Raw genomic sequence first — 22,370 nt, 5'->3', positions numbered from 1 at the left:
TTCAAGAAGCATAAATCCTGCATCTGGATTATATTGTAGGTGTGAAAGTTTGTAGTTGAAAGACATGTACTTGGCAAAAACTTAAAATTACAGGAAGCTTTTTGAGAAAGTGAAAGGTGAGAAATTACTACAGTCAGAAGATCTGAATATCTGATTTCTTTATTTTGAATTTTACAGTTTTCTTTACAGCACTTGGAAACTTAAATGAGTCTAAAATCACTATCATTTCGTATTTATTTTGCAAAAAAATCTTTAGAAACATTTTGCTCACTGATGTATAAGACTATTTCTTTATAAAAGAGCTATAAAATATACAGGAAAACTTGTATTTTATAACTCGAAACATACTGAGAGTCAAACCCAAAAAGGAGGGGAGCATAAGGAAAAGCAGTTTTAACAAGAGTGTATGTCCCAAAAGCTACATTTATTTAAATTTCAAAGCCTCAAAGCAAAATGGCTAAGGTAATACCATCCTTAACACCAGGATTCAAGCGCCCACCTGAAGACAGGCTTCTCTGAGATCTTCGCACTCCTTTAGAAACAAAAGTGCAGATCCTTGCACACACAATTGAGCCAGTCTCTCTAAGCTATCATCATGCCATTGGTTTAGAGACTTATTATTTCTTAACCTGGTCTCCAGCAATAGCCTGTAAATTGGTCTTTCTCCCTTTAGATATCCATTTTTTGTGTAGTTTTATTTGAGATATAATTGACATATAACACTGTATTAGTTTTAATGTACAACATAACACTTTGATATATTTATATTGCAAAATGATTACGACAATAAGTTTAGTTAACATTCATCACCACACCTAGCTATAGATTCTTTTTCTTGTGGCAAACAACTTTTAAAATCTACTCTCTTAGCCACTTTCAAATATACAATACGGTATTGTTAACTATAGTCACCATGCTGTACAATACATTACCAGGACTTATGTATCTTATAACTAGAAGTTGGATCTCCTTTTTTATGCCTATCATGATCTCAATGTTGCACAACTTTCTTTTTTTAGATTGGTACCTGAGCTAACAACTGTTGCCAATCTTTTTTTTTTTTTTCTGCTTTATCTCCCCAAATCCCCCCAGTACATAGTTGTATATTTTAATTGTGGGTCCTTCTAGTTGTGGCATGTGGGATGCTGCCTCAGCATGACCTGATGAGCAGTACCATGTCCGCTCCCAGGATCTGAACCGGTGAAACCCTGGGCCGCCAAAGTGGAGATGCGAACTTAAGCACTCGGCAACCGGGTCAGCCCCTTAATGTTGCACAACTTTAAGAACAATATCTGATTATGGCAATTATTTTTAAAATCCTTGCAGTGAGTCCCTAATAAGGGTAAATTAAAGATGAATTCAATAAAAAATAACTAGTAGACCTTATGTGGATGATATTTATAAGCATGTAAATAATATAAACAAAAACTGATTGTAAATAACAACAACTGTCTAAATTTAAGCATATAACAAAAAACAGCATAAACCAAACATACTTGACAATAGCTTATAATCTGAGAAAAACAATTTAAACTAAAACAAACTAAGATCTTTTATTGTTTTAAAACAGGGCAGATTTATTAATTAACTTTAGATTACATTAAAAACTATGTGTATACATTGTAATGCCTAAGGGACCCACTAAAATTAGAAATCAGTAAAACTTCCAAACTAATGTAGGCAAGAAAGATAAACATATTTAAACTTGATTGAACAAGCAAACTCTTCTAAAGTATCAAAGCATGAAAAGATTGGAAGAGAGAAGATAGAAAACTACCAGGTACACATTAAACAAGAGTCAACTGATGCAGCTGTATTCATATCAAATGAATTAGATTTTGGAGTAGAATTATAGTAGAGATAAAGTGACTATACATAACGATAAAAACTCATTAATCAGAAAAATAGGAATTATTTAAACTTACATATGTCTAATATTATTGCCTCAAAATAAATTTAGCAAGAATTGAAAGAATCACAAAGATGATAGAAATTTGCCTTCAGAATGGGAAATCATAATTTTCCTAAGCTATAGGAAGTATACTACTATAGATTAGAACAGCACTGTTGTATTAGTCAAGGTCCAATCAAGAGCTAGAAATCACATGGCAATTTGAACAAGGACATTTTGATATTATTAACTATTAACTACAACTGAAGGGTGGCTATCGGTAAAGTTAACTCCAACAATTATAAGGATAGCCGATATAGGAGCGCCCTCTACCTCTAGGGCTGAGCTGGAGGACCTACAGAAGGAAAAATGCTGAAAGATCTCCCCCAATCCCGAGGCTTGAGATCTAGATTTGTTGGACTGGGCTCAGCCAAATTTCACAGAATAGCGAAGACGGTCACTGGGTGCCATGCTGGCAAAATGGCAGCAAGGAAGTCTTCATCTGGGTTTCCAGAAAAAGCCAACTTCAGGGAGGTATCACCCACAGATCTGGTTGTGAAGCCACCTGCGGAGGTGTGTGCCAGGGAAGCTGCCCCATGAGAAGGTGCCATACCTGTGTGGCCACCACATACTGCGGGAGCCTGCTGGGAGGAGCTCACCAGAACCAGAAAGAAGAGCCTTCCTCCTTTGGTATCTCTTTGTGCCTCTATCATTGTAGCCTAACATCATGCAATTTGGTGAGAGAAGAATGTTGTGGGACTGTAAGTGGGGCTCCAGGGGATGGATTTGGAGAGAAGAAGCAATAGTTTATAACTGGCACAACAATCAAGTTTCCTGATCTAGGGACTACACAGAGAAAACTAGACTCAAGGAGGACACACTTAGTTTCGGCTCCAACGTGTAACATTTCTGAAAATATAGTTACAAAAGTTGTATGGATTTGAAAACTATACATATATTTCTCTGACACTCATGGGTAAAAGAGGAAATTAAAAATAGACATTTAAAAATATTTAGAATGGACAGATAATGAAAATATTACACATAGAAAATTTAAAATGCAGTTAAAATAGTTCTTAGGGAGAGATTAATAGCTTAGCTTTAAAAAGAAGAGTTCAAAATTAATGAGCTATGCATCTAAATTGTAAAGTTAGGAAAAGATTACAGAAATAAATCTGAAAGAAGGGGAAAAGATAGAAAGTAATAATAAAGGTAGAAATGAAAGAAAAAAATGAAATAGAAAACAACGTAAGGTTCAAAAGAGCCAAATGTTGATTCTTTAAAATATAAGCCTCTGGCAAGCTAATAAAATATATACATTTTTTTTCTTCTTTTTGAGGAAGATTAGCCCTGACCTAACATCTGCCACCAATCCTCCTCTTTTTTTGCTGAGGAAGACTGCTCTGAGCTTAAATACATGCCCATCTTCCTCTACTTTATATGTGGGACGCCTGCCACAGCATGGCTTGTCAAGTGGTGCGTAAGTCTGTACCCAGGATCCGAATTGGCGAACCCAGGGCCTCCAAAGTGGAATGTGTGAACCTAACCACTGCGACACTGGGCCGGCCCCTAGTAAAATATATATTTTAAAGAGAAAGAGAAAAATAAGTAGTAGGACATTCATAGAGGAGAAGGAAAAGGGGGAAGAGAGAAAGAAGAGGAAGGAGAAGGAGGAGAAGAAGGAAAAGAAAAGGTGGAGGAGGAAGGAAAAAAGAAAGAGAAACAACTAATGTGATAAGATTTACCCTCTCAAACAGCAAGACTTACTAGAAAATTAAAGCAATTTGGATAATTTGGAAGTGGCATTGGGGATCGACAAATAACTTAATGGAACGAAATTTAAAAGTCCAGAGACTGGTCAAATATATGTAGAAACTTGATTTATGACAGAGCATCAGTTGCAAATAAGTGGGAAAAATGATAGATCATTTAATAAATACTGATAGGGCAATTATCTATGTTTATGGGAAAAGATAAAATTCAACTCATCTATGACATAAAATATGAAATCCAAGTTGATCAAATAGATAAATATGAAAGGCATAATTATGATTTTCAGGTAGGGAATCATCTCTAAATGCTATTTGGAAAGTGCCTTAAAGCTGAGATCTCAAACATTGCCTGTAAGAGTGTAAAATTGCACAAATACTTTAGAAAAGTATTTTTCCTAAAGTTAAACATCCATTTACCATACAATGCAGTAAGTCTAGCTCCTGCTATTTTCCTCCCCAAAAATGAAAACATATAACCACAGAAAGACACAAACATCCATAGCATTTCTATTCATAGTGGCCAAATACTGCACACAATTTAAATGTTCATTAATGTATCCATGGATAAACAAACTGTGAGCTATACTTACATTGGAATACAAGACAGCAATAAAAAAGGAATAAACTAGTGATACTCTAGGAACATAAACATAAAAAATATTATACTGAGAGAAACAAATACATGAGTATAGTTACATTCATATGAATGTAGAAAAAGTAAAGTACTCTTTAGTGACAAAAAAGCAGAATAGGGGTTTCCAATAGTGGTGGCAAGATTAACTGCCAAATGGCATGAGGAAATGACCTGGGGGGATGGAAACGTTCTCTAAATTGATTTGAGTGGTGTTTACTGGAGTATATTGATTTGTCAAAATTCCTCAAACTGTTCTTTTAAAGTGGATACATTTTGTTGTATGTAAATTATACCTCAGTAAAATTATTTTTTAAAAGAAGAAATAAACCCACAAAATGCAAAGAAAACAAAATTTATGTAAGTTTCTTAACATTCTTCACAAACATGAACTTTCTGAATCTATTGAATTAAAATTAAAAGGAATTGCATGAAAAACACACTATATCAGCTAAATATCTGATATTGAGCAAAAATAAATTGAAAGCATTGAAAATCTTTTTATACTATTGAAAACAAATAATTTCTGTTTCTGGAATTGAAATCTTGATAATTCAAAAACATGAGCTACTTATTATTGCTAATAATGTAAATGTTGGATGAAAATTATGTTCAAAGATTGTAACATTAAAAATTGTGATTGTGAAAAGATTAAAAATGTGGAAATGTGGGGCTGGCCCCATGGCCAAGCGGTTAAGTTCACGCGCTCCGCTGCAGGCGGCCCAGTGTTTGGCACTGTTCATCAAACCACGCTGCGGCAGCGTCCCACATGCCACAACTAGAAGGACCCACAACAACGAAGAATATACAACTATGTACTGGGGGGCTTTGAGGAGAAAAAGGAAAAAAATAAAATCTTTAAAAAAAATGTGGAAATGTGAAAACATATTTCTTTAAAAATGACAATCGTTTTGTTAAGCTCATAGTTGAACAGTAATAATCAATATGAAAAAATTTAATGAATTTTATAAATCAATTGTGAAAAAATAAAGTGGACAAGAGAAAAACAATGTGAGTAACAGAGAGGGAGAAAAAAGTCAGCAAAAGTTTAACAAAATGTGACTTGTTTAAGAATTCTATGTTCATTTTATTATTCTTTCTGCACTTCTATAAGTTTGACATTTTTCAAAATTAAAAATATTTACAATTAATAGACAAACCATGTACATAAAATAAAGTTGATAAAATGCTATCAGAATGTTAACACTATATTTAACAGTATAAATCAGGGCATGAAATATTTGAAATAACTTAAAAATATTAGCATGGTTCCATTATTGCCATATTAATTTATGATTGGGCTGGTTGATATAGCCCACTGCTATGCAGGTGTGCTAGTTGCACAATATCTCCTAAAACTCAAAATAAGTTTTTTGAAAACAAATAGTGCATAAAACTTCATTCATTATTTATGACGTTTCAACTCTTTTACATACGATTTTAAAACCCAAAGAGTTTGAGGATACGTCAAGGCATTTTTGTTGTTTGTTAATCTAAAGTGGTTGGAGAAAATATCTAAATAACATATGAAATTTCATCAGCAGTGTTTGAGAAAAATTATCTTAATCATAAATATTGATATTAAAATATGTTGGATTTTGTAAAGATTACGATCAGTGTATTGTTGAGAAAATCTGAAATTTAAGCCAAATTTTTTTTAAATCTCATTTTATTTTGTTAGTATTCTAACCACTACATGTAACTCTCTTCTAAGAAGGCAACAGCAGGTGAAAAAATAATCATCAAAATCTTTTCCAAAATTTTCTCGATAAACTTTGTTTTCTACTATACATCAAATAATCAACCACAGAGAAATAAAATCTCTGATGAGCTGGTAATTGAAGTAATACAATTTGGAGGAGTATTTCCACCTTGCTATATACTCTTAGAAATTGTGGAATTGTAATAAACACTTGGAAAAAATATAGCTCAGCTTTAATAAATGATCTCTAATAGAGGTTTTAATACTTTCGGTTTGCAAGAAAGACATTTCCGTTCTTAAAGCTGATGGATAATTCAACTGCTAAGAGAGGTTGAACACATAAAATTAAAAGGAAACGTTGCAAAAGAAGTAATGACTACACTAGAAAACAAAGAAGTGAACTCGTAATTGTGCTCTGGGCATCTGTATGGCCCTTTTTGATTAATGGCATAATGTTATACCTTAATCTTCTAAATTTAAGATACATTTAATTCAGCCAAAAGTAGTGAACTTTATTTTAAACAAATGAAAATAATGCACATCTGATTTCACTTTGAACTTAACCTAAAGCAACCCAGGTTTATACTTAAAAGACATCAAATTGGTATGCAAAAAGGCCTTTGAAGTGAATTTAATATATCAAGCTCTGGGAACCCTGGGTATTAAACATGGAAAAAAGTTTTTAAAAATCTCATTAAATATTTCTCACTGTGGATCAGAATTTGTTTCTTTTTGATTCTACCTTGAGGTCCTGAAAGAGTGAGCAAGCTAATATATGAATGACAGGATAATAATAACATTTTTATATCTCCCATCTCCAAGGAACTCAAATTCTTTATGGGAATTATCTCATTAATCCTCACAGCATCCCTGCAAGGCAGGTAGGAGAAAAAAACTATAACAACCACTCTATAAATGAAAATGGTGGGAAATTTTGCAGTTTCCTATAAATGAAAAAGAAAGGCGGTAGCTTTTGACACTGAGTATAGTAGTTACATATGCTGGACTCCTACTTTATCAACTTTGAGCTTAGTTTTGTTTTGAAATCATTTAAGTCATTAAGCAACATCTTACCAAAAAAAAAAAATCCATCCACTTTCTACTAAGTTTATAGTCTCCAACTGTTATTACACTAAAAATTATTAACCAGAATATTTAAATTGTTATTGTTAGATTTCTCACTAGGCAAAACTGTGAAAAATTAACAGGACCTAAAATGATGCAACTTTACACCATGTACACAATAGCCCATCAAAACTGAATGAAAGTAAAAGAATATTCCAAAAAACAGGACATTTTACTCATGAGAAATCAAGGCATAATCACTGTACATATAATTTTTCATTTGAAAATAAGATAAACATTTACATAGCATATCAAATTGTGAAAATATGTCAGATATTTTCTAGCCATACCTTTTATTGTTTACTAAAATAATAAAATTCATGATGAAAATTTTGGAAAACATCAAAAGAACATATAAATAAATGTATAATTATAAAAGGCACAAAAATCACTCTTCATAATTCAACAATCCAGAATAACTCATTGTAAAATATTGGCGTATTAAATTCCAGGTCCACACTCACACACGTATGTTAGCACATATACTATAAAGTATATATTTTGCAATGATACTGAACATGAAATTATGAAAACATATTCAAGCTAACATTGCAGGTATTTTTCAACTCCTTAAAAATTCTTGAAAACATCAATTCTAATGTCTGTATGGTAGTATATCATAAATGCAGAATTTCTATTTGAAACGTTTCCTTTGACAGGCAGTAGGTTTTATCTACGTTTTGTATGCACATCATAAGCAATGCAAAAATGAGTCTGCAAACGCCGTCTTTGTCTACATTTCATGTTATTTCTGTAGATTGTTTCCTAAAGTGAACTGCATAGATAAAAGACATAAACTAACCCCACGTTTTGAAATTCAAATCTCTAGACCATTCTTGGAAATTTGTGTAGTTTACATTCCAAGTACCCATCTGACTTTGGCTTCACAGGCGCTTATCACTATGGTTTTTCCTTTGAAGATTTTTTTAAATGGGAAAATATTATCTCCTCCTGCCTTTTAAAAAATTTTTATTTCCGTATTTATTTTATCAGTGAGATTAAACCTCCCGCTTATTTTCACTATTTGTGATTCTACTTTTTTTCATTATCTGTTTATTTCTTTTCCTTATTCACCTGAGGGGTGTGTTTTTAAACGCATTTTCGAAAAGAGTGTATTGATTTATTAAAATAATTAAACTTAAAACTATCAGGCTACAAAAAGGGAGACAGAGAAGAAAGTTATAAAACCTTGCCACCTGCTTCTGTTTCTGTTTGATGCTGTGGCATCCACACTCCCATAAACAGTCACGTATGTGCATGAAGACACATTGATAATGAATGAGGAGGCTGAGAGCCAAGAAAGAAAGAATTTTATAATAACAAGATTACATTAAACATGGTTAAACGTATTAAATTCAATTTTAATTGAATTTAAAAAAAGAAGTAGAAACTCAATTGATATTGAAGGGTTCTGGAATTTCATATAAATACTTCTTCACTACAGGAGACTTAAAAGTCTCTTTAAGATTGAAAGAAGAGATTCTGATATCTGTATTAAGTTTGAAGTCATTGTGGTTTTATTTAACCCACGTGATTATATTTTAAAGACTATGAGATTGATTCCATGCTATATAAATGAGATTTTCAGTAGTCATATATTTCCTTCTATCTTCTCTATCCCCACTGCCCTATTTTTACTGCTTGGGTTGTTTTTTCTTTGTCATGTTTTATTGCGTTTACATCCTGTTCAGATACATAATTTTGTTTCTTTATTTAGGTAAGTTTAATTCTCAACCTCAGTCATTTTACCTCATCTCCTCTTTTCATACTTCTTAATTTTGATTTCTTTGTGGATTGGTTGTATTTGTGATGGGGTTGTTTATTTAGTTTTCATCTAAATAATCCCACGTTGAAAATGTGGGATTTATACTCGACCCTCAAACAGCTTGCTTGTGTGTAAGATGGTGGCATCACACTTCTTTCCCTCAGAAGAATGTAGGTTTTTCTACATTGTCTTCTACAGTTTTCTATATTGTCTTGTCTCCTGTTTCTGGAGGAACCTGGGGACAGCCTGATGTCTTCTACTCTAAAAACTAGTGTTTTCCCCACTAGTCGGCCTAAGAATTTCTGCTTTATTCCTCCAGTTTGTCACCTTAATCTAGATACATCTCTATGGTGGTCGCCCTGCGTTGTACTTTTATGACACGTAGTGTGCCCTTTCAACGATCGCATCTGGTTCTCTCTCCATTTGATCTTTTGTCATTTCTTCTGACAAAGACAGAATTGTTCTGTCACTAATTCACATTTCAAATGTTTGTATTAGATCTGTAATCGTGCTCTGTATGTACTGCCTATATCTGTTGTTTTATCGTCTCTCATTATGCCTTTTCATCTTTATGTCTCTGCATTTTTATTTTTGTTTAACTCACATGTTGATGTAACGCAAAGCACCCTAAAATCTCCTGCAGGCGGACATCCGTGTCGCAGGCAGTTGTGTATCCCACTCAACTGGAAAAGGCTTGTTTGCCCAGCTTAGCAGTGCTCTGAAAGAAGGAACGGCCCCTTGCTGCCTACGATCAGACCTTAGGGTGTACGTAGAAGCTTCAACATTTGACGGCTTTTCCTTACCTCCAGGGTCCGCTTACCCCTCAGGCGGCTTTCCTAATTGGAGAGTATCAGTGCCGAGTCTCAGGATTAAGTTAACTCTTCTCAGAATAATGTCAGAGGTGGAGAGCGACGGGTTGGGGAAGGGTTAGTCGGAAATAAACTCATTAGGTCCCTCCAGAATCTTCATTTCTTTGTGTCTTCTCTATCTCTAGAAGTTTATGCAACTAGATTATTTGCCTTTTCTTATCAGGTCACTTTTGGTAAGATTTTCTCATTTTCTTCCATTATTTACTTATCTATCTATATTTTATTTCATTTTATAGCTGTGTGTTTTTAATATGAACTTTATATATTTTTAAATTTAATATAAAATATATTCATATGTTAAATACATTTATATATTTACTTTATATTTAATATAATATATAATGAATATGTTTAACTGTATTATATATTTTAATACTTGTTCAAATGTGCGTATTATGTATGCATAAAGTTAAATGAAATAGGATTAAAATGTTTATGTAAATAAATAAATAATATGTCAAAGGGTTCATAGTTTAAATACACAGCGCTATCTACAAGCAATAAAAGGAATTTCCAGGATCACACACAGGCTCTGCTTTCCCTAACACACAGACTGGTGCACACACACACAAATGTTAGGAAATGTGTGTGTGTTCATTTAAAATTTTTTTGGTTATAAAAAAATCCTTAACTTATTTTTTAAAGAATAATCCCTTTTGTAAGAATGGCATCTAAAACATATGAAATAATGCAAAAATATTAAATTTTTAAAAAATTGCCCAGTATTCTGCCACCTATGATTAACCATTACCAATATTTGACGAGCATTTGTCAAATATCTCTTCATGACAGAGATAAGGGTAGATATATTGACAGTCATATAGAGAGATAGATAGCAACAAAAATTTCACAGAAGTACAATCATACTATGAATGCTTTTATAATAAACATTTTATTAATTCAAGTAACTGAATTCAAATTTTTATTTTTATTTAGCAGAAGAAATGGAAATTAAAACAGAAGATCAGATAAATGCTTTTCACAAGAAGATATAATAGCTTCTACATTAAATGCAATTAAAAAAATGAACTATAATTTTATAAGCTTAAGGAGTTTTTATTTAAAATATATGTATAACTCAAATTTAGAAAGTGTTTCTTAAATGTTAGATTTCAAGTAAGTAATTAGCCACAGCTCATGTCCTGATATTTACTCCTCTGAACATAGTGTTACAATGTCGTTTAGTAATATTTACAATAAGCTTATTAATTATAATTTACACAGTGGATAAAAGTCAACTCTGTATCTAGAGGGATCCCAAGATGACTGTTATTCATTTTACAGGGTTCATTTCCATTCTTGAGTATGATTTTATTTTGATGTATCTCTGAGTCGGTTGGACTTGGGCATAAATTTTTTTTTAACTTTTAGTCGCATATTCCAAGGTAATTTTGGATTCATGAGACCATCTGTATTTTGACTTTGTATTCAAAGTCTTAGTACAAAATCTGGGATCATAGCTTCCCCTGGAATTATTTTAGACAATCTTCCCCTATCATCTGGCCTTGGATGTTGCTGTAGAGACTTTTAAGGGCAGTGTGATATTTTCCCCTGTTTGGTGACTTTTCCTCTCTAAATATTTGTAGATTCCTTTTTTCAATGATTGAATTCACTTCCTATTTCAGGATATACTTTGGAGTTGATTATCATCAGTTTTTCCCGGGATCCAGAGGGTTGTTTCAAACTGCAGTTTCAGGTCTTTCTACACTTTAGGTATTTTTTTCTATTTTATCTTTGAATGTTTCTCTTTCACGTATTCTGTCACATTTGTAAGGAACACATACAATTGCTTTGTTGACTCTCTTATGTTTCCTTCTATATCTATCACCTTACATCATACACTCGTTATTTTCTAATCTTCTTCCCTCCAGCCTGTCTGCCATATATGTAATTGCTTTAGCTCCTGTTTATTCTGCTTTTTGTTACTTCTTGTATGCTTTCATGTCTATAATTTTTTTTTTTGTTTCTTTCCGGAGCTCTGCTAGCTTACCTGTCATCTCACTCTGTTGTCTTGTAATTCCATACTTAAGTCCTTGTATTTGTTACAATTTGATTTTTTTCTCTCTTCTTTTAATTTTTAAAGAGGAATTGTTAGAAAATTCTCTGTTAGAATGGAGAACAACTTTTGGAAATCTTATCCTTTACATTTTCCCCATTATTTACACTGAGGGCCCGTATTGCTTCTTCTTTCACTCTTTCTTGTTGCTTTCAGTATGGTCATGAGGGACCAAGAACTAAACATGTCTTACCTTATTATCTTGAAATAGAAATCTTTAGTGTTTCCTTTTCTCTGGTTGAGTATTACCTGGGTTTTATTTTCTTGTTCTACATTTAATATTTTATTCAATTGGATTCATTTTTATGTGAAAAATAATTTTTAAATTGTCAGATAACTCTGCAAGAACATTAAATATTTCACAAATTTTCCAAAAGATTGAGAAATTCAACCTATGAAAGAAAAACATTCTATTATAGTCTTTCTGGAAACAGTTTGAGAGTCCGTTTCTCTTCAATCTTTATTTTATTCCTTGGAGCATCTACTAAAATTTATCTGAATGTTTTTTCTGTTGAAAATTCCTGTTGATATTTTATTATAAGTACTCGAAACCAAAAAAGAACTGATAACTGATATACAAACCTCTTTACTGCCTAAAGATAATGTGTGATATATTGCTGTTTAAACTCAACATTGAAAATAAAATAGATCATTTTGGATGAACGAACGCTTATGGAAGGACCCTACTAATGAAATTGGAGTAGTTTTTTGATTAGATAGTTTGAATTTGTCAGCATAAGAAAATGCCAGAAAAGGTAAGCTCTTTTCATTATGAGGTCCCTTAGCTACAATTTAAAAATAAGCACATGTAGCATAAGGACAATGTAACTATCATGTATTTTTACGATGAAAATATTGTGGTTGAGAAAAATCAGCTTTGATAAATTCAGTTCATTTTTCAAAAGTTTTTATTGCAATGAATGTATCTAAGATTTTTCCTGAAATCTACTTTATTTATCTTTTCTCCCTCAATGAATTTGTTTTTCAAAATTTGAAATTAATGTTCTTGAGCTTCAAGAATATTTTCTTAAAACTTTAAAATTTCCTCAGAATTTTTAACTTTTAGATAAAATATTATAAAAATCATGTTTACATTTAGGTGATTATTTTTTCTTGGATTCTATTAATCTGAAGAGAAGACAACAATTGTATAGTTCGCCTTTAACCCAGCATTATTTTGAGCATCCAAGAGCTAAGTTTCAGACAAAAATGGTGATGTGTTCTACCCTGGGGATTTTGGTGCTCTAAAATATAGCGAAAGAATATGCCCTTGTGTTAACTACGGCTTTGACGTTGCTCCAGATGTGCATAATACATGATGTGTAAGCCAGCTGCCCTGTGTGTTCATGCCTCCACCTGGACACCTCTGCTCGAGGAAATCAGAACCCCTACTGCTGCAGGTGGGCCATGGCTGCCAGCCAAGAGCTATCTCAGGATACTTTTGCTGCCCTCTGGGGAGACGTGCAGGATTGCTCTACAGAAACATTTATGATTTCATTAAAGAATGAATCACCAAGAGTCAATGGGGGCCTGCTAATTGGCATTTAGAGAGAGAAATTTATTTTAACTGTAAATGAAGATATTTCTATTTCCTTCTTCCCTAACGATTTGTGGAAGTTATATGTCCTAACAAAACTTTCTTATTATGCTTGCCACTTTTAAAGCTTCCTAATAATTTTTCAACTTAAGAAGGATATTTACTTCTGCTAAGGAATTTCTCAGAACACTTTAAGAAATGTATATATCCCTTTCCAATCTTTAATTTTATATAGCTTCTGTCGAAACTTCTCCTGATGGCTCAATAACTTTTTCACTGTTACACAGTCCTTCAAGAATTCTGGAATTTTGACATTTTGCAGTTTTTTTCTCTAATATGTTGATTACAGCAACACATTTGCCTTTAATCTAAACGTACTTTCCCAGCTTTTATGTAAGGGAGAAATAACCTTTTTGGCTTGAAGTTTATTATATGTGATAATTATTTCTATAGCTATTTCCCAAATATCTATCACCAAATAATAAATAATTATTTATGCATAGAATGTTTGTTTGCTTTTTGAGGAAGATTAATCCTGAGCTAACATCTCTCGCCAGACCTCCTCTTTTTGCTGAGGAAGACTGGCCCTGAGCTAACATCCATGCCCATCTTCCTCTACTTTATATGTGGGATGCCTGACACTGCATGGCTTGACAAGCGGTGCATAGGTTTGCACCCGGGATCCAAACTGGTGAACCCCAAGCCGCCAAAGTGGAAAGTGTGAACTTAATCACTGCGCCACTGGGCTGGTCAACTCTATACATAGAATGCTTGAAATTATCATTATAAAAATGGTTTCAGTTTGGGAAAAATAAATGTTTGCCAGCCTCTATAAATAGATTAATTCTCTATTTAAAGAAAAATCAAGAAAACACATTGCTTCAACTAATCTTCCTTTGTCTCTTCATAAAATTCTATGGCTTAAACCATATAACATTTGTTGGCTAGTTTACATTCTATAATTCTGGTGATTTTTTTTATTTCAATGGAAAATACGATGAATAAACTAGTCTATAAATCCTGAAATAAAATGTCTTCTTGAAAAACAAACCTATGTTGGTAAAGACTATTTTTAATAAAAAATAAATACTAGTAAAATAGACACTTTTCATTTTCTTTATTAACAAATCTATTTTGGGGGGAATTAATAAAATCTAGGAAAATCTTAACGATGCACTTATAATACAGTATTATTGTTGGCCTTATTTAATTGTATTAAGAAAATATTAAGAAAGATAAAATTTTACACTATCAATGCCTCTAATTATGCTATGCCTTAATGAATGCATAATAAGCCATTTCATACTATAAAACTGATACAAGCCACCTTTCATATTTTTAGCTTGTGAAGAACTTTTGTTTCCTGTTATTAAAGTTAAAACATCTACTCACATACCACCATAAAGTTATATGCTTAGAAAAATTAACGAATGAAAAGTTTTAAGCAAAAATAAATGTAGATACAATTTTCCAAGAATAAATCTATTTTTATATCAGATACACTTTGGGAAATAAACTTCTAGTTTACCACCACTGCTAAAATATAAACACTAATGTAGTTATGAAGTTATAGGAAGAAGTTCAACTATATTCTGTATTTCTTATGAATAGTCTAGTTGCTTTATAAAATTTGCCTTTAAAATGTAGATTCTCAATGTTACATTACAATTCCTTATTATTAATATGTTTCTGAAAGGTCTGGCTCTACTTTACTGAGAGCAATGAATTTTTTTTTACTATTTCTCTCTCATTATTCTTCTGAAAGAAACCTTAACTCATAGACCATATAAAATCCAATGTCTAGAATTCACTGTTTTTACCATGCTGTACATTACATCTCCAGGACTTATTAATCTTATAACTGAAGTTTGTACCTTTTGACCACCTTCACCTATTTTGCTCATTTTATTATTTTTATTTATTCTGGTGAATTGAATGTTGATTTAATAGATAGACTATGTAGATTTAATAGATAAGATTTATCTGTTAAAGATAATATAGATAAGATAAATTTAATAGAATTGAATATGTAGATTTAATAGATAAGTTAAGCAGAATATCAGAGAATTAGAAAATTAACAAATTATAGAATTACCATACAATTCACACCAAAACTCATATAATTCAAAAGTCACTTCAACTTGCTAAAGTGTTATGAAGTCATCAGTATGAACACTAATTACAGCTGTATAGTTATAGATGTCATGATATATTGGACTAAGTTTGTACTGACTGGTTGCGTATCTTATTTTTAACAATTTTTAAGATAGATTTTTATATCGATATTTTTTTTTATTTTCTAAAAGTTATGGTTTGAAAAACTCAATTTGTCGTATTTTAGTTAATATGCATGAGTTCAACAAAAAATCTTCCTTTTACTTGCATCTTTTCATTAATTGGGTATATCTTTTTGAGAAAAGAAGATTTTAATATGTCTTCTAGTGAAGAGCTTATAAAAAGGAAGTGCCTTTATTTAGGAGAACCAAAGTTCCATCAACTATGCCTGTTGAATAGTTAAATAGGAGCAATAAATAAATTATAGCATTCTTTACCACATTATATAAAAATTCATGCTGATAATCCTTAACTAGATATTTTTCTTAGTATATAGAAAATCTGGCCCTGTATATCAAAGTTCAATTTATACATTTCAAAACCATGAATGTTACAGATCACCTAACAGTATTCTTTTATATTTAAAGATCCCTCTCTGGAAATTTATATCTAAGTGGGATTATGTTGCTAATAAAATGATGCTTCATTTGAACCCCATTTCCATAAACTATTTCAAAGAATTGAGCTTCATAAAAATAGGTCAATTTCTATAAACTTGAAAATAAAATACACAAGTGCTATTACTATTTCTATGTTTATGCTTCTGAGTTCCTTTTCTAGAATTTTTCTTTAACACTAAGCCTAAAATGATCTTTTTCTCTTTGAATTCTTAGTTATTAGAGTCTCAAAGTGTTATAAATTTTATAAATATTTCATTTCCAAGGGAAAAGTTTTACTTTATGTTTCAAGGTGCTTTAATTTCTTTCAGCATGCATGTCAGCTCTAGACAATTCAAATAAGGATATTTTTTATTATCAGTGATACTGCTTATATCAGGACTTAAATAATGTAAAAAAATAGCTTTTCCTAGAAGAAAAAGTCCATGTGCATATAACTTTTTATTTGTAAGTATAGCTGATATATCAACTCTGTACTTCATTGATTTATGTGTGTACATGATGTTTCTCCAGCATCTGTTTTGTGCTTTAAACTGTGCCATATTCTGGTATAAGTAAAGATTTCTATAAGGGCCTGACCTTGAGGGTTTTGCCCAATCTGGTAAGTAATTCGGAAATGAATATATAAATGCAATGTAATGGACAGAGAGTGACATTAAGGTTATCTTCACATGCTATGGGCACACAGAAAAGAGAGTATCTGACTCTTCACAGTGGACCCATAGATGGCTTCAAAGAGAAAGTGCCTTTGATTTGGATTTTAGAAGAATGAGTTGGAATTCCATATACAAAGAAGATGATAAAGGAAGTTCAAGTAGAGAAAAAGCAAGTGTAAGTAGACAGAAATATGAAGACTTTGTCCCATTATATGAATAACAAGAGATACGGATCGTCTGGCTTGCAAGAAGACAGTTGGTGAAACATTATGGTAGGAAGAGTGACGTAGTTTTATGTCAGATGTCATGCTAAAGAGTTTGTGCTAGATTAGGTAGGAAATGTGGCAAAACTTGACAGATTTCATATCAAAGAGAGAAATTACCAGATTTTTGCTTTGGGAAATTCAGTCAGGATATGAGGGCAAGATAGCTAGAGAGAGTAAAAGAAACCCAAAGTAAGTTCCACAGATAAATACAGCAATAGCGATGAAAGAGAGGATGGCTTGAAATAATAGGTGGTAATGAGAACAGGAAGCTGCTGATAGACTGGGGAGACACTTTGGAAATAGCAGCTATTCACAAGGTTTATTGTTCTCATTTTATTAAATAAACTGTGAAGTTAAATTTAATTTTGATCCAGCTAACACAGAGACAAACCCAAATATTTAATGGGGATTAAAATATCTTCCCAAATTTCTTCTCATAAATAGCCATAATATTATAAGGGGATGAATAAAGGATCAGAGAAAGGTAGAGGCAGACAAGGATCTCTTCCAGTGATACCATTTCCTGCTGCGTCTTTCAGTCTATTTTTTTATTAGCTCTTGCTATTTTCATGTCTTCAGTATCCATCCATATTAGACATCTTTTCATCTCATGCTGAACTACAAACACCTAGATTTATGTTTTATATAAAACTTCTTTCACAAAGGGTGCTGAATCAGATATTGGCCCCACACCTATATTAAGCCAATTAGCCTGGAAGTCTAGAAACAATAGTTAGCCATTCAAAGTGACCTGGGCTGCATAAGTCACCTGGGATTCATTCATCTGTCATGTGTCATCAAACAAAAGAGGATAAAATTTGCCCCAATCTTCTACCTTCTGATAGAAGTACTATGACGCAAGAGAAGCGCCCGAATGGTTTGTCCATCAGACACAGACTGGCTGGAGGTGGCAGGAGACTGTTGCAGTTGAAGTTTTCTCTGCGGAGCAGCTAACACATGATGGCACTATGAACTCAGATTGAGATTAAATCGAAGATAATTGCTCTAGGGGCAAGTCAGGCCATTTTAGAGGTTAATTTTGAGATTTTGAGAAGCATGAGAGACACGTATTGAAGTTATTTAGCAGGTTATTCTGTAGATAGAGGGACAGACCTTACAGATACAGATGTATATTTTATGAGAGTTTTAAATTTGTGTCTATGACTAGTCGACATAGAGATGCAGTTGACACCGTGAGAGCAGGTGGTCAAAAGAACATGCAGAACCAAGAGAATATTGAGAGTGAAACCACACATGCACAGAAAAATTTTTAAAGTAGTCCTATACAAAGTCAGTTAAAGGAACTGAGAAGAAACTGGTCAGAGAAGTAAGAGTGAAAAAAAGAAAGAGCTCTTAAAACCAAGGAGAGAAGTAATTTTAGTAAACGCCTGTTGACTGGAGTAATGTTAAAAGTCAAAGATTCAACATTACTCCTCTGAGGCAAAAGTTAATGCTTCTGTGGATAAAAAGTTTAATTGTATATTTTCTGATATCATTATTAGCACACATATTCATTTAATGAGATTTATACGGAAAATTCTTGAGCAGTAATAATTTGAAGGATATATGAATCTATAATAGTCTTAATTAACAAAATAACATTTTAGCCAACCGATAGCAGACAGCCTGTTTAGGATGAAAAGGTATGTGACTAAAAATGAGTTTGTTAACTTCACCAAGAATCAAATCTGAAAGATTGTTACGGTAATAATTTTTTACAAATCAAAAAATAAATGGAATAAGCAGGACCACTGAAACCGAGATGAGGATCTCTGTGGCATTTGATTAACTACCAGGAAATGACTGATTTTGCAGTAATCAAAATGAAAAAGGCAATCAGGTGGGTTTATAATATATCCCACCACAGGGTCTGTGATATGTGTTATTCATAATTTAACCTTCTTGTGAATAATTAGCATTGTGAATACTCAGCATATATTAGTGGTTTACAAGTAAGAATTTACAAACATGCTACAGGTTCAAAGCATTTCAAAACAGCTCAAGGGACTATTGCGATGAGGTGGGCTTTTAAAACAGCACACCTGTTATAATCAGATGCCATCAAAAGCAGTGATTAAAAGAGAGAGCCTTCAAATGTGTTGTGTTTGGGTTTGGTGTACATCACCATGAGGAAAAGTTAGGAAAAGAGCTCTTGAACTCTTGCAATCTCTTTCTTTAGACAGGCATAAAAATAAACAAATAAATATGTGCTTGAAACAAATAAAATACAGAACAAAGCATTCCTTAACCCTATGGAAAGCAAAAGCTCCTTCGATCGCTTCGATGAATGACTAGCAACAGCCAGGAGACAGAAGAGACCCACTTCAGGCTACTGTCTTTTCATAAGGGTCTGATATCCTAAAATTCAACATTTGGAGCCTAATCAGGGATCATCTACAACATTCACTACTGTGGACTTAAACTCTTTTCATTAGAAAAGTACCTCATTCATATTAAAAGTCCAAGTTCCAGTAGTTTTAAGTATCTTCTGCATGCATATCTTGAATATGGGCACATAATTTAGTTATTCCTTAAGAGATCATTTTTCCCTTGCTTTTTTAAATGTTATAGACAAAATAGAATTTGTTAATATTTTTAAATCATTAGAGTTGTTTTTATTACAAAATTCAATAGAACTATGGCTTGATTTAAAAATTCAGAGTATATATATATCTATATAGAGAGATATATAGTTCTTGAATGCATAAACGTCTATTTTAGGGGCTGGCCCCACAGCTGAGTGGTTAAGTTTGCGCACTCCCCTTCAGCAGCCTGGGGGTTCGCCGGTTCGGATCCCCGGTGAGGACATGGCACCACTCATCAGGCCATGCTGAGGCAGTGTCCCACATGGCACAACCAGAGGCACGAACAACTAGAGTATACAACTACGTACTGGGAGGCTTTGGGGAGAAGAAGAAGAAAGAAAAAAAAAAAGATTGGCAACAGTTGTTAGCTCAGGTGCCAATCCTTAAAAAAAACCCAAAAACTTCTATTTTACTGATTACAATGCAAAAAATAGGGGAAACACAATTCGGTTCACTGTCCTTGGAGATGGAATAGGAACCATCAAGGCTGCTCTTTGAATAAAATGATTCTCAGAGTTATTGGCAGATTGTGCTTACGTAATTCATCATATCATTGTTCGAGCTTTCTTGTCCTTATCCCCCTCATCTAATAATTAGAAACAACTAGTTCTGAAAAAGCTTCCCTATACATTGTTTTTTCTCACTCTATCTCGAATGTTGGATCATCAGGAGGACATTGTGGCTTCAGTTCAGTCTTTGGGACATTAATATTGAGGTTTTCTCATGTTGGCACAAGAATAAGCAGAATGTGCCCTCTGACCCACAATTCGAGAGGATGCTTTGGCGCCAACACAAGTGGCTCTCAGAGCAGTGTTTTTAGGGTGACAGAAGCTGTAGCAGCAGGAGTACCAGCAGGAAAAGCCTCATGATGAGCAGCGCTTTACATTCTGAAGCTGGCTAGCCGGTCCTTTTCTATCTGAAATAGAACTTGCTATAAGAGCTTGTTCTCACATGAGGTCTTCAAAAGTTAGAATGGAACCAAAGCATCATTTGGTGCACAAAATGCTGACTAGATAAATATCTTTATTGGCATTTTTCATGTTGCTTAGAAGATGAAAATAATGAATAGCATTTGTCTTTCTAATATGTGTATGTATATATGTGTGTATATATGAATGTGTGCATGTATATATGTCAGTGTACACACACATACACATTCCAGCCAAACTCTCACCAGTTGTTGTTTTATTACCCCATATTTTGTAATTTATTTATGGCAAATAGTTTATCCCTCTGGCCATCAGGATAACTTCCATCAACATGAGCATTTGACCATAACATTACTCAAGTTGCATTTGTGTTCAAAAATTTCCCCTAAATCCTCTTTTCTTAATATTTCATTTTGTAAAAAAAAAAGAGATTATATAATTATAGTCTGCATGCCGAAAAGACCTATTACTAAAGTTGCCAAGTGATTTTAGATTTTTTGAAGTAATTTTAAAATTTTAAATAGAGGGTATCATTTAACTCCAATGTAAAATTTAGGTTTACCTTTCATTACAAAACAACCATGAGCAACTCTTGGAAAATAGCATATAATGCTGGGTCAGCCTTCCTCACTTCTGTGGCTTGATTCAGTGAAATGTGACTATAAACTTCAAAGACACAGGGAAAACTTGGAAACAGTTTAAGAGATAGTGATGGAATCAGAGAGTTTTACAGCTGGAAGGGACACATGGGATCAACGCAATCCCCTAAGTGCATGGAGGAGAAATAGATGAAAGACTGGAAAGATAGCAAAAAAATAATATTTTTAAGAAAGAATTATTTATTTTGTTGAAAGGGAATGCAAAAGAGTACCTTACTATTACAAATATGTAGATAAAAATAAAGTATCAGGATGCCTTTGCAACACCACACACACACACACACACGCACACACACACAGAATCACACCTAACAGCAATATACACCCCTTCCTGTCTAATAAAGACAAATAGAGGAGGTTTGCTATGCTGTAAATTGAGCCATATGAGTAAATCCCCAATGATGTGAGCTGTGTTGCAGACTGTCTGAAAAACATGTTAGCACTGAAATCTTTATATTTTAGTGCCAAGAAAATTAGTTAATATTTGTATACCAGTTTTTAGATTTCAAAATACATTTTTATGTATCTCATTAAATTGACACAACAATCCTGTGAGATAGGTATTAATATCCATATTTGCCGTATGTGGAAATTAAAGGTCAGAGGAAAAATGATTTAACAAAAATTCCACAGTTAGTGAATGGCAGCATTGGAAATCAGCTGCGTTGTTCTGATTTAAAACAGTAGCAATTTCTTAGTGGCTAGACAATGTACGGGCATTTTTGGAGGTAGTGAATGCTGATTGTAAATAATCCTTTGGAAAATGTAGGGCCCTTCCATGCCTTTGATAAAAACAGCAAATGTACAAAGAGTGACAAATTAGAAAAGGCGAATCATCTAGGACTACCTTCTCCCAGAAAAGCAGGCAATCATGCTTTGGTCTCCCTTGATGATAGCCCTGCTGGTGTAACAGCACAAGAGACATGTATAACAATGACCCATCTTAAGAAAGCCTGGGTTTGAGAAAGGTTTCCTCACAAATTAATCATTAAAAGTTTAGGTTTTCAAACAGTAAGCTTCGGTTGTTTGGGGAATATACTCAAGCATGCACAGATAATCCTGGGTAAATAAGTGTTGTCTGACAGAGGGAACATGGGTTTGGGAACAGTCAGGCTTGTAATCAAATCCAGGCTTAACATTTCACTCTTGGGTCTCATAGCCTGTATTTATTAACCTTCATTGAACTTCAGTTACG

The sequence above is a fragment of the Equus caballus genome, chromosome 17 (genome assembly GCF_041296265.1).
Source record: "Equus caballus isolate H_3958 breed thoroughbred chromosome 17, TB-T2T, whole genome shotgun sequence".
Classification (NCBI taxonomy): Eukaryota; Metazoa; Chordata; class Mammalia; order Perissodactyla; family Equidae; genus Equus; species Equus caballus.
The sequence above is the reverse complement of the archived record's forward strand: the minus strand, read 5'-3'. Positions refer to the sequence as shown.